A 17848-nucleotide genomic window follows, 5' to 3' on the forward strand; every position below is an offset into this window, starting at 1 on the left:
GACCAATGTGGAAATAAGGATGGCTCTCCAAACGTGACTCAAGTCATGACTGCTCAAGCTCAAGTTGTGACAACTGAAGCCCAAGCTATGACGGCCTAAGTCAACTGAGATGTTGGGCCCTGTGTGAACCCTAGTGTGACCACCATGGCTTCAATGTTGAGAGATTTGACAAGGATGAGCCATCACAAGAGTTTGTGGAAGAGATCTACAAGATAATTGATGCTATATTGGTGACTCCAGTGGAGAAAGCGGAGCTAGCCGCTTATCAATTGAAGGGAGTGGCTCAAGTATGGTATGCTCAATGGAAAAGGAATACGCTGATAGAGGCAGGTCCCACATATTGGGAAGTGTTCAAGAAAGCGTTCCTTGATAGGTTTTTTCCCCGTGAGAAGAGGGAAGCCAAGGTGGAGGAATTTATCAACCTTCTTCAAGGAGGTATGGGTATTGAAGAATATTCTCTAAAGTTTACCTAATTGTCCAAATATGCTCCATCCTTAGTGGCAGATCCTAGAGATGAAATGAGTAGGTTTGTAACGGGCGTGTCAAGTTTGGTGAGAAAAGAATGTTGTTCGGCTATGCTTCATGATAATATGGATATATCCTGTCTTATGGTGTATGCTAAGCAAATGGAGGATGAGAAACACCTAGACAAGGATAGAGATGTAAAGAGGGCAAGGACCAATGATGGAAATTCTTCTAAGGGCAACTTCGAGGGTCAAGGTAGACTAAGGTTTAAGAAGAGGTTTTCCAACCAAGGCTCTTCTAGTGCTCCAAGGGTCAACAAAGATAGGGTGCCTAACCCAAAGCCTCAAGGAGGCAATAGTGGGGGATCTCTCATGGTGAGGCCCACTTGTGCCAAGTGTGGTAAGATGCATGAACATAAATATCTTGCCGGCATGGGTGTGTGCTATGGTTGTGGAAAGAGTGGTCATCAATTGAAAGATTGTCCAACCCATATGACCAAAGGGATAGATGATAAGCAAAGTCCTCCTAGTGGTTCAAACTCCGATGCTCCCAAGAAGAACAGCTTCTATGCTCTTCAATCCCGAGGTGACCGAGAGAGTTCCCCAAATGTGGTGATGGGTATGTTGCAAGTCTTTTCTATTGATGTTTATGCATTGTTAGACCCCGGTGCCACCTTGTCTTTTGTTACACCTTTTGTGGCTATGAAATTTGAAATACTCCCTGATGTGTTAGAAGAACCTTTTTCGGTGTCTACCCTGGTTGGTGACTCGGTAGTGGAAAAAAGAGTTTATAAAAGTTGTCTTATTTCCTTGTCCCATAAAGTTACCTTGGTGGATTTAGTGGAGTTGGACATGTTAGATTTTGATGTGATTTTGGGTATGGATTGGTTGCATTCATGTTATGCCTCTATTGATTGTAGGACTCAGGTATTAAAGTTCCAATTCCCAAATGAGTTTACTTTAGAGTGGAAGGGGGGAAATTCTATCCCTAAAGGTCAAATTGTTTCTTGTCTCAAAGCTAGGAAAATGATCTCCAAGGGGTATATTTACCATATTGTTAGGGTTATGGATGTTGAGTCCGAAACCCCTTCCTTAGAGTCTGTCCCCGTGGTGAGTGAGTTTTCGAAAGTCTTTCCAGATGACTTGCCCGGTATTTCTCCCAAATGGGAAATAGTCTTTGGCATTGATCTCTTGCCGAATACGCAACGTATCTCCATTTCTTCTTATAGAATGGCTCCGGCCGAGTTGAAAGAGTTGAAGGAGCAACTCAAGGATTTGTTAGACAAAGGCTTTATTCAACCATGTATCTCTCCTTGGGGTGCTCCGGTATTATTTGTTAAAAAGAAAGATGGGTCCCTTAGAATGTGTATTGATTATCGCCAACTAAACAAAGTGACAATAAAGAATAAGTATCCCCTTCCAAGGATTGACAACTTGTTTGATCAACTCCAAGGGGCTAACTATATCTCCAAAATAGATCTTCGTTTCAGTTACCATCAACTAAGGGTAAGAGGGGTCGACATTCCCAAGACAACCTTTAGGACCGGGTACGGTCACTATGAATTTATGGTGATGTCATTTGGGTTAACCAATTACCCCGGCGGTATTCATGGACCTAATGAATAGGGTTTTTAGGCAGTATCTTGATATGTTTGTGTGTTTATTGATGACATTTTGATCTACTCAAAGACTTAAACTGAGCACATAAACCATTTGAGAATTGTATTGCAAGTCCTCAAAGACCATAAATTGTATGCAAAGTTTAGTAAGTGTGAGTTTTGGCTAAGGTCTGTAGCCTTCCTTGGTCATATTGTGTTGAGCAAGGGTATTGAGGTAGATCCTAAGAAGAAGGATGCGGTCAAAGGTTGGCCTAGACCTCTAACTCCTACCGATATTAGAAGCCTTTTGGGTTTGTCTGATTACTATAGGAGGTTTGTTGAGGGTTTTTCTTCCATTGGTTCTCCGTTGATGACTTTAACTCAAAAGAAGGCTAAGTTTGAGTGGTCGGAGGTATGTGAGAAAAGTTTCCAAGAGTTGAAAGATAGACTTACTTGCGCTCTGGTGTTGACCTTACCGGAGGGTACCGATGGTTTTGTTGTTTATTGTGACGCCTCCAGAGTGGGTTTGGGATGTGTGCTTGTGAAACATAGTAAGGTGATTTCTTATGCTTCAAGGCAACTCAAAATCCATGAAAAGAATTATCCGACCCATGATCTTGAATTAGTGGCGGTAGTGTTTGCTTTGAAAATATGGAGACATTATCTATATGGTGTGCATGCTGATGTGTTTATAGATCACAAGAGTCTTCAATATGTGTTTAGCTAGAAAGACTTAAATCTCCAACAAAGAAGGTAGTTAGAGCTTTTAAAGGATTATGACATGAGCGTCCTTTACCACCCCGGGAAAGCCAATGTAGTTGCGGATGCCCTAAGTCAATTGTCCATGGGTAGTGTGGCCCATGTAGAAGATGGGAAGAAGGAGTTAGTTCGTGATGTACATAGGTTGACCCAGTTAGGTGTCCAACTAGTGGATTCCACCAAGGGTGGTGTCATGGTACATCATGGTTTCAAATCCTCCTTTATGGTTGATGTGAAATATAAACAATGCATTGATCCCATATTAATGGAGTTGAAAGAATCGGTACTCAACAAGTCCGTTGAGGCTTTCTCCCAAGGGGGAGATGGGGTTCTTAGGTACCAAGGACGATTATGTGTTCCGAATGTCGATGGCTTTAGAGAGCAAAATTTAGACGAAGCTCATGGTTTGTGGTATTCTATTCATTCGGGAGCCACCAAGATGTACCGTGATCTACGAGAAGTCTATTGGTTGAGTGGTATGAAGAAGGATATAGCGGTTTGTAGCCAAATGTCCAAATTGTCAACAAATTAAGGCCGAACACTTAAGACCGGGAGGCTTGTCCCAAAATATTGATATTCCCACTTGGAAGTGGGAAGATGTGAACATGGACTTTATAGTGGGTTTGCCTCATACTAGAAGGCAACATGATTCTATTTGGGTCATTGTTGATAGAATGACGAATTCCACCCACTTTATCCCCATCAAGATTTCATTTTCGGTGGAAGACTATGCCAAATTGTACATCAAGGAGATAGTGAAGTTGCAGGGAGTTCCCTCATCTATTATTTCGGATTGGGGTACTCAATTTACTTCACACTTTTGGAAGGCATTCCAAAAGGGACTTGGCACTAAGGTCAAGCTTAGCACGACCTTTCACCCTCAAATGGATGGTCAAGCGGAATGCACCATTCAAACCTTAGAGGATATGTTGAGGGCGTATGTGATAGATTTTTAAAGTAATTGGGATGACCATCTACCGTTGATAGAATTTGCCTACAACAATAGTTACCACTCAAGTATTGCCATGGCTCCATTTGAAGCACTATATGGTAGGAGGTGTAGATCACCGGTTGGTTGGTATGAAGTAGGTGAAATTGCTCTAAATGGTCCCGAACTAGTTTATGAGGCTATTGAGAATGTCCGACTCATTAGAGAGAGGTTGAAGACGACCCAAAGTCTGTGAAAGTCTTATGCCAACAATAAAAGGAGGGACCTAGAATTTGAAGTCAACGATTGGGTCTACTTGAAAATCTCACTTATGAAAGGTGTGATGAGGTTTGGCAAGAAGGGGAAACTTAGTCCCCGGTATATGGGCCCTTATCAAGTTTTGAAGCGTATTGGGAAAGTTGCCTATGAAATTGCTCTAATTGGTCCCGAACTAGTTTATGAGGCTATTGAGAATGTCCGACTCATTAGAGAGAGGTTGAAGACGGCCCAAAGTCAGCAAAAGTCTTATGTCGACAATAGAAGGAGGGACCTAGAATTTGAAGTCAGCGATTGGGTCTACTTGAAAATCTCACCTATGAAAGGTGTGATGAGGTTTGGCAAGAAGGGGAAACTTAGTCCTCGGTATGTGGGCCCTTATCAAGTTTTGCAGCGTATTGGGAAAGTTGCCTATGAATTAGAGTTGCCAAATGAATTGGTTCCGGTTCACCCGATATTTCATGTTTCTATGCTCAAGAAGTGCATTGGCGATCCGGTAACTATCATTCCTTTAGAGGGTTTAGGAGTTGATGAGAACCTTTTTCCTATGAAGAGATTCTGGTAGTGATTCTAGATCGGCAAGTTAAGAGGTTGAGAAACAAATAAGTAGCTTCCGTTAAGCTTTTATGGAGGAATCACTTAGTTGAGGGTGCTACATGGGAGGCCGAGGCCGATATGAAGTCCCGATATCCTCATCTTTTTCCTTCTACTCCTATCCAAACTTGAGGTAAGTAGTTTTTCTTGAGTTTGGTGTGTTGGAAATCATATGTGATATAAGTGTTCTTTATGATTTCCTTATGATATTCATGTTCTTGTGAGAATTCATATTTGGCATAAATTGAGTTTTCATGATTTATATGTTTCTCATGTTGATTTGCATTTTAGTATGATGATTGCATATTTGACTTCATGAGATGATATGATGAACATGCTTAGTTATGTTTATGATGAACATGCTTAGTTAAGCTTCTTATGAAATGGCATGTTGACTCCATATTGTTGTGTTGAGCTTGCTTTGAGTTGGAGAAGGTAGTTCCTCCTATGTTTATGTGAATTGATGAGTTTCATGCATATTGGGTTGGCATAAGTAGTTCATGCTTCCTTGTGTTGCATTGACTATGTCTTGAGATGGAGTTGAAGTTTCCTCCTTTTGCAAAGTGCATGAAATGAATAGTACAATTTTAAGTTGTGCATATTTTTGATGTTTCATGCATGATGGACTGCTAATCTTGAGTTTCTAAATTATTTTAGTGTCTAGATCATCATTCGAGGACGAATGTTCCCAAGGGGGAGATAATGCAACACTCTGGAAAACTAAAGAACTAAGCTAGAGCTTAGTATGTAGTCTAGTAGCCTAATTTGGGTTAACGTAAAGATAAGAGTGGTAAAATAACCTCCCCTACTTATTAATAATGTTTTAGGACCTAAACGTCAAGGCATGACCCCCCCAAGGACCCCCCAAGGGTCCTTGAGGAGGACCATAGAGCTGGCCAAAAAGCTGTCAGAAACAACATGACCCACGAAATGGGCACCCACGAGTCATGTGTGGAATCACGCCCCATAGGTGGGAGTCATGAGTCGAGGATAGACGTCCCCCAAACCTCCAAGTTCCAGTACCATTCTATGACTTAGCAGCACGGCACGTAGACCCCCTCAAACCCCGTGGGTGGGGTCTCGTGAGTGGGTGGCATGAGTTCGCCTAGAGGAGGGGCTGTAGACCCAAACCACGGACCTGCAGGATGGGGCGTGAGCCCACCTATGGTCCGTGGGTGGTGGGAGTAGGTCCCACCCTGAAAAAGTTGTTAAAGACTCTGCCAAGGCTTAGCCAAAACCATTAATTCCAAGACTTATTATATTAGTGTGGGGTCATTTTAATTCATTTATTTAGACATATATAACCACTTTTAAACCATTAACTAACCTATTCTACTTCATAACTAACTAGACTCAAATCATAACCAACTCCCCTCTCCAAATATTCTCTCTAGAAACTCCATTGAAGAGAAAGAACAAGGTCAAGCTTATGGTTCAAGGAGCAGCCTTTCTTATTCAATTTTGTGTGGGATCTCCAATCAAGGTATGGGAGTCTTGATTCATGGAAAGCTTTCTTCCATGATGCCCTTCAACTCTTAATTTCGAATTAATAGATTCTTCAAAAATTGGGGTTTTCAATCTAGCCATGGGTTCTTCCTAAAAATGATTTCAATGGGTCAATTGTCTTATATTATTGTTGATTTGTTGTTTAATGGTGATTTCTATAGTAAAATTACCCATGAACCCATGAACTTCCCCATGACCCCAATTTCATGAATTCTGATGGGTGTATTGATGGAAGATGAATACTATGAATTGTGTCTATGGTATTGTAGTTGTTGAATCTTGTTTTATCCATGCCTAATGTAGTATTTCTAGGTGTGATTGTGAGATATGATTCATGACCCTTGTAGGGTAAATTATCAAGGTTTGTGCATGTTGATGAAACTTGTGTATGAACTTATGATTCACTTAAAAAGTGAATATCCTATGACTATTGTATAAATTGTGGTATTGTTGAAGATCAGTATCCCCTTACCCTTACACATGACTGTGTATGAATTGTCTAGGATGATGATAATGTGATTGTGTTGATTGAAAGGCTATTCACATGAAATACTATGAACATGATGTGAAAGGTTTACTCACATGTTAATGATGATTCTAAGGTTGAAAGTTCATCCTCGCCTAATTGAATCTATGAGCTATTTTATGAGTTGTATTGAATGAAGGGCAAGATATTCCTTCACACATGTAATTGCAATTCAAGACTAATTCTGTATAATTTGGGAAATAATGCTTAGCACCGAGTGGATATGGTAAATGTGGTAGCGGCCCACCCGTCAATACATTAGGTCGGGTCATCTAAATTATTCTCATGAGATCGAAGCTCCTCCGCCAATACAATCGGTTGGGTTTCTAGAAGCAATCTCCCTATCCCATAACTATATGCCCACATAGGTCTTTAGCTAGTGAATCCACCTAAAAGCTATACATTTAGTTCTACCTTAGGCAAGTAGGACACCTTCTTTTGGTGTGGGGTAGCTCACATGGTCTATGTCGGATATGGCTATTTTCCCTACATTATAAGATAATGAATATGACACAAACTATACTTATGATTTCTTGATGATCTTTACTTAGTAAGAGTTGGGGAATGGAACTTCACTTTTACATTGCACAAGTGGACTTGGAAAGGTATTATGGGATGGTTCTTTATGCTATGATAATACATGAATGTATGCATGTATGTTGAATGGATTCTTGCTATGAATGACTTTCCTTATGTTCAAGTAATGTACATGACTATTTCCTTATCTATGACTATTGACTATGATGAGTTCTAAAGATGATATGTATGACTAAGGTGGCTTCAAAGGAGTATTTAGTATGGTTGGTATTATGGGTTGCTAACGATACATTGCATAAGTATACCTTAGGGTTGCTAAGGTAATGGCTCTACATGTTATGAGGATTTATGTGACGAAGGTGCTATGACTTGTGTTTTACATTAAAATGCATAAGTGATTCTTAAACTTGATAAATGCATGATTTTCAAATAAATTGTTCTTTTTATCATATTTCAAGGATTTTTATGCCTGCTTCTATACTTAGTACATTTTTGTGCTAACCCATATTTCTTCTACATTTTTGATAAGTGTAGGTTTCGACTAGGTGAAGTGTACTTCCTTTCTTGACTAAGGTTTGGATTGCTTATCTCCAAGACTTGTGGTGAGTCCTCATGGTTCGAGGACAAAATGTCATTTTCTTCTAGTTACTTTCTTATATTCTACTTTTGAGACTTTTCGATCGTAAAGGGTTGTGACCCTATTGACATTCTATTGTAGTAGATGGATTATGAGACAATGTCTAGATTCCTTTCGATTCTATGAGAAAGACTTCGATTGTATAATTTTTAAATTCGGCATCATTTATATTTTCTTATGTTTATGTATACTAAGGGCTTGTACGAGACCCCTTCGGGGTCAAGTATACCATGTTGCATCTAGGGGGTACCCCTGAGTCATGACAGGTCCACTCGGTGCTAAGCATAAATCTCACAAAATAGTGATTAATCTTTACTTGTCTTATCATTATGAGACATGGGTAATCGTCACTTGTCTTTTTATCCATGGAAGACACATCTAGTAGCCAATCCAAGCTAGATTTCATTAGAATAGCTTCTAAATCTCGATTCAAAGTTTAGTTGAGAAAAAATTTCAACCCTAAGAATCTTTATGTGAGAAAACTCTTTCAGATTCATGTATTGAGTAGTATGTGAGAAATCCTTTCACAATAACAACAACATTGATACTTTACTCTCAAAGCAACTCAAGTCATTTTCATCAATTTAATAAAGAACATGCATATCTTCATAATTCATCTTTCATAGTTCAAAAGTCCTATTACATGATCATAGTCTAGAAATCATGAATTTCACATGGGTTCATGGGGATTAAACTTAAAAAACATGCAATTACTTCAATTCACACATAAAAGTCATAAAGCAATCAATTGGATCAACATTGAAAGGAACCCATAAGATGGAAGAAAACCCTAAGTTCAATTGGAGATTTCTAACTTGTAAGATTGGAAAATTTAGGAAACATGTGGAGGAAAGAGCTCCATATGTGAACACTATCATATCTTGATGTGAAAAACCCAAATTCAATGGTGAATTAGAGGCTTTATCTTGAAACCCTAGCCTTCTTCTTCTTCCTTAGAGAGAGAAATATTTGCGAGGATGAACTTGATCTCTTTAGGGAATTTAGAAGAATGAGTTGAATTGGGTGATTTGGGGGTTGAAAATCATTATATTTGGCTTTGGGTAGAAGTCAAAACGACATCATATAGGGTTAAAACAATTAGGGAAAAGACCAAAAAGCCTTTAAAAATAACTGTCGGATCTCCACCAACGGTTGGACTTACGGTCCGTAGGTCTAATCACTGACCATCCTATACAATCATCGGTGGAGTTCTGGGACCCTATCTTTGGACCCCATTGATAATTTCTATGTACAGTCTATTGGTCCATGACCGTACATGCAAACTGTAGGTCCCAACTTAAACCCTCAAAAATTTACGAAGTGACTCACCTATGAGACCTACCGATGACTTGTACATTGAACAACAGACCATCTCGATGAATTGTAAAATGTTACTGGAACTTGAAATTTTGAAATTAATTTAGCTTGCCACCGACGACTCCCACCTATTGTCCGTAAGTGGACCTACGGACCGTCGATGGTTGTGTTGGAGCAGACACCAACTTACTAAAACCAGTAATTTTTCCCTTTTTTTCAAATTTGAGGTGTTACAATATCTCCCCCTTGAGAAAATTCATCCTCAAATGGAATTTAAGACACCATAAGGTGGGTAGGAACAAAATCTAGTGGCTCAAAATGAATGCAATAACATAAATGCCCATATCCGAGGAGGAAACATCAACTCCAAGCTAAAGCATGTTCTAAACATCATTTCATAAGGTCTATATGCAACTCATACTCAAATGCACATAAAGCTGAAGAAATCAATCAAGTAAACTCATTTTCTCAAAATTTAAACTTTTCATGAATTTGCATAAATGAGAAATCATGGGAATATCTAAGACACACGAAACCAAAAGAGTGAACCATTAGGAACTCTCACGACCCAGGGGTACACCCTAGATGTAACATGGCGTATAGGACCCGAGAGGACCAATACAAGTTACTTAGCATTCATAACATAAGAAATAGAACATAAGATATAAAGACAATATTTCAAGTCCAAAAGTTTTATAAAAGTAAAGCGAAAGTCTACACACTTGTCTTAATAGCCATCCAGTACAATAAAATGAAATTGAGCCTATCCCATGCATCATGTCCAAAACTAAAAGTAAGAAAGAAACTAAAATCAATGAAAGCATGTCCTCAAAGCATGAGGACTCACCAAAGATTGGAAATCTCGCAAATCAACTTCTAGCCATGAAACTGAGAACCCTGACAGTCGGACCCTAGATTTGGGGAAATGTAGGCAAGAGTATGCGTTAGTACAAATTAAAATATGTACAAAGTATGATAGCCATGCATAAAATATTTAAAACATGCTAAAAAGAGGCATTTTCATAAGTAAGCATTGATCAAGCTAAAACATGCATCTTGAGAGTTAGAAATTATAAGTCATAAAGCATGATCAATATAAGTGAACATTATCTTAAAACATACTTACGATACTTCCTTGAAATAACCTTGGTTCATCATAACTTTTCTTATTTGTGGGACCTAGCCTTAACTGATATATAAGACCATGAGAGCTATCAACATGGAATCCGGTGTCTCCCACACCAAAAAGGGTTGTCCTACTTTCCAAGAAAGGACCATGAACTTCTATCTATTGTGGATCCATTAGCTAATGTCTATCTTGACAATCATCCTATTGGGGTTCATAGGTAAGGGATAAGGAGATTGCTTCTAAAAACCCGGCCTCTACTAACGTGAGAACTTCCATCTCAAGATCCTCTCGGTGCTAAACATAAATCACTTAGAACATGCATGAGAAAATCTTTCACTATTCATGATCTTTTCATAATAGCTTTTAAAATCATTGATTCATAGTTTGGTTGAGAAAACCTTTCAACCCTAAGAATCTTTTATGTGAGATTGTCCTTTCACAAATCATGCATTAATGTATGTATGAGAAATCCTTTCAACAACATAACAACAATCATTATCATCATCATTGATACTTCACTCTCTAAGCATCCTTAAAAAATTTACTTTAATTTCATGGAAACATGCTTAATTTGATAATCTCCTCTTTCATAATTTAAAACCCACATCATATCATCATAATTGGAAACCATGGGACTTACATGGGTTCATGGGAAATCATCATAAAATCATAGTATTTCATCAATTCATGCATAAGAGATCATAATTCAATAATCTAAATCAACATTGAAGAGAACTCGTGGCAATTGAAGAAAACCCTAACTCAATCCATGGATAAAAATTACCATACCTCAATGCCAAAAGCTTTCCTTCAATGGTGGAATTGGAGGCTTGTCTTGAAACCCTAGATTGAACCCTTCTTCTTCTTTAAGTTTCTAGAGAGTAAAATATTTGGGAGAGGAAGAACTTGATCTTCTTTTAATGAATTTGAACAGAATGAAGTAAATGAATTAATTTGGGATTAAAATCACTTATATATAGGTCCTAGGCATATGCAAAACGACATAGTATTAATATAAAATAATTAGGAAATGACCCAACTACCTTGACTTATAGCTAACGTGAACCTCCAGATAGAGGCCCGCATGAGTCATCTAGGTAGTCGTGGTCCCTATACCAGTGGCTAGACAAGCTTGCCCTCCTCTCACGCCCACATTCACGGGCCGTCTCTCCCTTTACGAGCCGTCTGGTGGCTCGTGTAGAGAGTCAGCCTTAAGGTAGCTACTGCCTCTCCCTTCACTGACTTAACCACAAGCCGTCTATGTGCTTGTGGGAGTGGAGTCGTCTTTGGATTAGCATTGTGACCCCTTAGGAGCCACACCACGCCTTGTGGTGCCCTTCACGGCTCGTCTTGGCCTTCGTGAAGGATGGCCAAGCTCAGTCTTTGGCTTGTGACCTCTCACTTGGTCCCTTGCTTAGCCTACTAGATTCTGAGGTGTAACATTATCTCCCCCTTGGGAATATTCATCCTCGAATGAGATTCAAGACATCATAAGGAAGGTAGGAACTTAACCTAACACCCCAACATGCATGCAATCACATATATGCACAATTCTGAGAAGGAAAACATTATCTCCAATCTGAAACATGTTCAAATCATCATATCATGTAGTCTATATGCAATTTATACTCAAATGCACATAAGCATGTAAAAATAAATCAAGTTGACTCATTTTTTCTCAAAACTTAAGCTTTTTCATGAACATGCATAAATAAGGAAATCATGGAAATATCTAACACACATGATACCAAAAGAGTAAACCATGAGGAATTCAATACCTCAAGTTAGAATAGGAGTAGAAGGAAAGAGATGAGGATGTCTGGACATCATATCGGCCTCGGCCTCCCAAGTAGAACCCTCAACTAATTGATTCCTCCACATCACATTCACGGAAGCAACTTCCTTGTTTCTTAACTTCTTGAATTGTCGGTCTAAAATCTCAACCGAAACTTCTTCATAAGAAAGATTCTCCTTAACTCCCAAACCTTCTAAGGGAACTATAGATGTCGGATCTTCAAGACATTTCTTCAACATAAAGACATGGAAAATTGGATGCATCGATGCCAACTCAATAGACAATTCAAGTTCATAAGCAACCCTACTAACACGCCTTAAAATCTTATATGGGCCTACATAACAGGGACTAAGCTCCCCTTTCTTACATCGGCATATGACTTTTGTTGACTTTGAGCCATTTTAAGCCTTTCTCTAATAAGTTGAACTTTCTCTATAGCCTCATGTATCGATTCGGGACCTATTAGGGAAACTTCACCCACCTCAAACCATCTTATAGAAGATATACACCTCCTACCATACAATGCTTCAAATGGAGCCATACCAATACTTGAGTGATAACTATTGTTGTAGGCAAACTCAATCAAAGGCAAATGATCATCCCAATTACCCTTGAAGTCAATCACACAAGCTCTTAACATATCTTCCAAAGTTTGGCTAGTATGCTCTGCTTGCCCATCGGTTTAGGGATGAAAGGCCGTACTAAGCTTAATACGAGTACCAAGACCCTTTTGGAAGAGTTCCAAAATTGAGAGGTGAATTGAGTAACCACGATCGGAGATAATGGATAAAGGCACTCCATGCAAATTTTCCATTTCTCTCAAGTACAACTTAGTATAGTCCTCCCCCGAATAAGAAACCTTGATGGGATGAAATGATCCAATTTGGTCATTCGATCTACTATAACCCAAATCGATCATGTTGTCGTCGGGTGCGAGGCAATCCAACATTGAAGTACATATTCAAGTCTTCCCACTTCCAAGTAGGAATGCTAATGTCTTGGGACAAACCTCTCAGTTTCTGATGCTCAACTTTCACTTGTTGACAATTAGGACATTTAGCCACAAATTTTGTAATATCTTTCTTCATCCCATTCCACCAATATATCTCCCGCAAATCACGGTACATCTTGGTGGCTCCCAAGTGAATGGAGTACCGAGAACTATGGGCTTCTGACAAGATCTGTTCCCTCATGTCATCAACATTAGGAACGCACAAACAACCTTGATATCTAAGTACTCAATCTCCCTCTTGCGATAAAGCCTCAACGGACTTCTTAAGAACTTCTTCCCTTAGTTCAACCAAAGTTGGATCAAGACCTTGCTTGGCTTTCACATCCGCCACAAAAAGATGATTCTGAACCATTGTGAACCATAACACCACCCTTGGTAGAGTCTACTAACTGAACATCCAATCGGGCCAATCTATGAACATCTCGAACCAACTCTTTTCTATCATCCTCAATATGAGCAACACTACCCATTGATAACCGACTAAGAGCATCTGCCACCACATTCACCTTACTGGGTGATAGAGAACACTCATGTCATAATCCTTCAATAAATCAAGCCACCATCTTTGGCGAAGATTTAGATCCTTTTGGTTAAACACAGATTGCAAACTCTATTAGTTGGTAAAACCAACAATATGAACACCATACAAATATTGCCTCCAAATCATTAAGGCAAAAACAACTGCCACAAGTTCAAGGTCATGGGTAGGATAATTCTTCTCAATAATCTTAAGTTGCCTTGAAGCATAGGCAATCACTTTCCCATTTTGCATAAGCACACACCCTAGCCCAATTCTTGAGACATCAGAATAAACCACAATACCATCAGTCCCTTTCGGTAAAGTCAACACCGGAGCGAAAGTAAGTCTATCCTTCAATTCCCAAAAACTCTTTTCACACGCTTCGGATCATATGTACTTAGCTTTCTTTTGAGTCAATGCTATCAATGGAGAAGCAATGGAAGAAAACCCCTCAACAAACCTTCTGTAATAGCGAGCCAAACCCAAGAAACTTCTAATATCCAAAGGGGATAGAGGTCTAGGACAACTCTTAACCACATTCGTCTTCTTAGAATCTACCTCAATGCCCTTACTTGAAACAATGTGACTAAGAAAAGCCACGGACCTTAACAAAATTCATATTTGCTAAACTTTGCAAAAAGTTGTTGGTCCTTAAGAATTTGCAACACAGTCCTCAAATGATTGATGTGATCATCCTCAATCCTCAAATAAATCAATATATAATCAATGAACATAATCTCAAACATGTTAAGGTATTGTCAACACACACTATTAATTAAATCCATAAAAGCGGCGACAGCATTAGTCAAACCAAAAGACATCACCAAAAACTCAAAATGACCATATTGGGTTCTAAAAGCCATTTTTGGAATATCATCTTCCTTCACCCTAAATTGGTGATAACCCGACCGGAGGTCAATCTTGGAAAAGTGACTTGCCCATTGAAGTTGGTCAAACAAATCATTTATCATTGGGAGAGGATACTTATTCTTAACTGTAACCTTATTCAATTGCCGATAGTCTATAAACATTCGGAGAGAACCATCATTCTTTCTAACAAACAACATTGGAGCACCCCATAGGGATATACTCGGCCGGATGATACCCTTATCCAACAAGTCTTTCAATTTCTCTTTCAACTCTTTAAGCTCTATCAGAGTCATTCGGTAAGAAGGAATAGAAATGGGTTGCGTATCTGGGAGAAGGTCAATGCCGTAGTCTATTTCACTTTCGGGAGGAATACAAAGAAAATCATCTGGGAACACTTCTGGAAACTGATTCACAATATGGACCGACTCAAAAGTAGGGGTTTCAAAATCTACATTCCTCACCCTAACTAAGTGGTATATGCAACCCGTAGCAATCATCTTTCTATCTTTGAGATAAGAAACAAACTGACCCTTAGTCATAAAATTTCCATCTTTCCACTCTAGGACGGGCTCATTTGGAAACTAAAACTTGACTACTCGGGTTATACAATCAATAAAAGCATAACATGAATGCAACCAATCCATACCAAGGATAACATGAAAATCTAGAATACCTAGCTCTTCAAAGTCAACACGAGTAACTCTATGGGACAAGGAAAGATGACATTTTCTATAGACCCTCTTACCACAATAGAATCACCAGTAGGGGTAGAGATAGATAAAAGATCTAACAACACATCCAGAAGAACATCAAACCTCATAGCCCCATATGGCATCACAAAAGACAAGGTAGCACTGGGATCAAATAAAGCATAAATATCATGTTGGGAGACTTTCAACATACCAGTAACCATATCGGGAGGACCTCTTGCTCACCGCGAGTCTGAAGTGCATAGAATCAACTTTGCTTGGGAGCATTGGAACCTGAACTACTAGGAGGAGCTTGTTTGCCCTATCTTCCTTTAGTCGTAAGCATCGGGTAATCCCTCATCTTATGACCACTTTTACCACAACAAAAACAACTATCTGTGTTGGCTAAGCACCTACCCTCGTGCTTCTTTCCACACTTAGCACAAGTAGACCTAGGCAATGAAGATCCACTACCATTTCCTCCTTGAGGCTTAGGGTTATCCACCCTATCTTTTTTTATTTTAGAAGGAACATTGGAGGAACCTTAACCGAAAAACCTTTGTCGGAACCTAGAATGACCATGTCCATCGGACCTTGAATGTGAGAATTTCCATCACCGGTCTTAGCCGTCTTCGTCTCCCTAGACCTTTCCTTAAGTTCCTCCTGTTCAATTTGTTGAGCATGAACCATGAGACGAGAAATATTCATATCATGGATAGGCATAGCGGTGTGACATTCCTTAACCACCATTTTGCACACACCCGAAACAAACTTACTCATTCCTGCCCTAAAATCGGCAATCAAAGAAGGGGCATACTTAGACAATTGTGTGAACTTCAAAGCATACTCCTTAACACTCATGCTTCCTTGACGAAGGTTGATGAATTCAAGCACCTTTGCCTCCCTCATCTCAAGGGGAAAGACCTATAAAGAAAAGCAACTTTGAACTTTTCCCAATCAAAAGGACCCACATCTTCTAGTCTCCCTACTTTCCATGGGTTGAACCATATTTGAGCAACACCCTTAAGTTGATAAGAGGCCAACTCTGCCTTTTCCACCTGCATTACTCCCATAATCATCAACACCTTATAAACATCATCGATGAACTCTTGAGGATCTTTCTAAAACTTAGAACCATGAAACTCTGGAGGATTAATTCTAGTGAAGTCCTTTACTATAGATGTCGTCGTACCCACATTTGGGTTCACGGGAACCACAACCTCCCTATTGGCTTGGGCCATCAAGGCTTGAGCCAATACTTGAAAAGTAGCCCTAAACTCCACATTAGTCACTTACTCGGCCAAAAGGTCAACTAGAGCTTGAGGAGCTTCTTGCTCCATAGTCTCCCTCACATTCCTTCTAGTGTAAGCTCTTGAGTAGCATATCCTTTAGAGAATTGGATAAGGATTAGGAAAGAGACCTTATAGAGTTAAACTCTATCATAGGACTTTAGAGTAATGAAAGAAGTAGAGTTTCCTAATCGTCATGTAGCCTCTTATTCATAAATGTGGAGCGCTTCACACTTATGAACAAAACTCTACTCGACGTGGCTTATGAGACATCCTAGGACCATTTTAAACCTTGTGCTCTGATAGAAAGTTTGTCATGACCTAGGGGTACACCCTAGATGTAAAATGGCGCATAGGACCCCATGAGGCCCCATAAAAGCCACTTAACATTCATAACAAAAGAAATAGAACATAAGAGATAAAGACAACATTTCAAGTCCAAAAGTTTTATAAAAGTAAAGTAGAAGTCTAAACACTTGTCGCAATAGCCATGTAGTACAATAGAATTAAATTGGGCCTAGACCATACATCATTTCATAAACTGAAAGTAAGAAAAAAACTAAAATCAATGAAAGTCCGTCCGCAAAGCATGAGAACTCACCAAAGCTCGGAAATCACGCAAATCAATTTCTAGCCACAAAATTGAGAATCGTGACAGTCGGACCCTATATTTGAGAAATATAGGCAAGAGTATGTGTTAGCACAAAATATGTACCAAGTATGATAGTCATGCATAAAACATTTAAAACATGTAAAAAAGGGGCATTTTCATAAGTAAGCATTGATCAAGCTAAAACATGCATCGTGAGAGTTAGCAATCATAAGTCATAAAACATGATCAATGAAAGTGAACATCATCTTAAAACATACTTACGATACTTCCTTGAAGTAACCTTGGTTCATCATAACTTTCTTATTTGTGGGAAGTAGCCTTAACCACCGACATATAAGACCATACAAACTATCAACATGGAATCCGGTGTCTCCCATACCGAAAAGAGTTGTCCTACTTGCCAAGAAAGGACCATGAACTTCTAGCTATTGTAGATCCACTAACGAATGTCTATCTAGACAATCATCCTATGGGGGCACGTAGGTAAGGGATAAGGAGATTGCTTCTACAAACCCGACCTCTACTAATGGGAGAGCTTCCATCTCAATATCCTCTCGGTGCTAAGCATAAATCCCACGAAGTAGTCATTTTCTTAACTTGTTCTTATTATCCATGAAAGGGCACGTCATCTAGCCAATCAAACCTAAGTCATTATGTCATTCATGAAAATGTATCATTAATTAACCAATCAAATCTAAGTATCATGGGATAGTTCCTTTGACCATGCATGTATAAAGCTTTCACCATCCATGATCTTTTCATAATAGCTTTTAAAATCATTGATTCATA

The 17848-nt window shown here is 39.1% G+C and overlaps 1 pseudogene; it reads left to right on the forward strand.

The window, feature by feature from the left end:
- Window positions 1-896: 896 nt before the first annotated feature.
- The window catches only part of LOC125837431 (uncharacterized), a 78992-nt pseudogene continuing 62040 nt past the window's right edge, over window positions 897-17848 (forward strand).

This window comes from Solanum verrucosum, unplaced genomic scaffold, assembly GCF_900185275.1.
Source record: "Solanum verrucosum unplaced genomic scaffold, falcon-dt-bn FXZP01000147.1, whole genome shotgun sequence".
In the NCBI taxonomy this organism is placed as follows: Eukaryota; Viridiplantae; Streptophyta; class Magnoliopsida; order Solanales; family Solanaceae; genus Solanum; species Solanum verrucosum.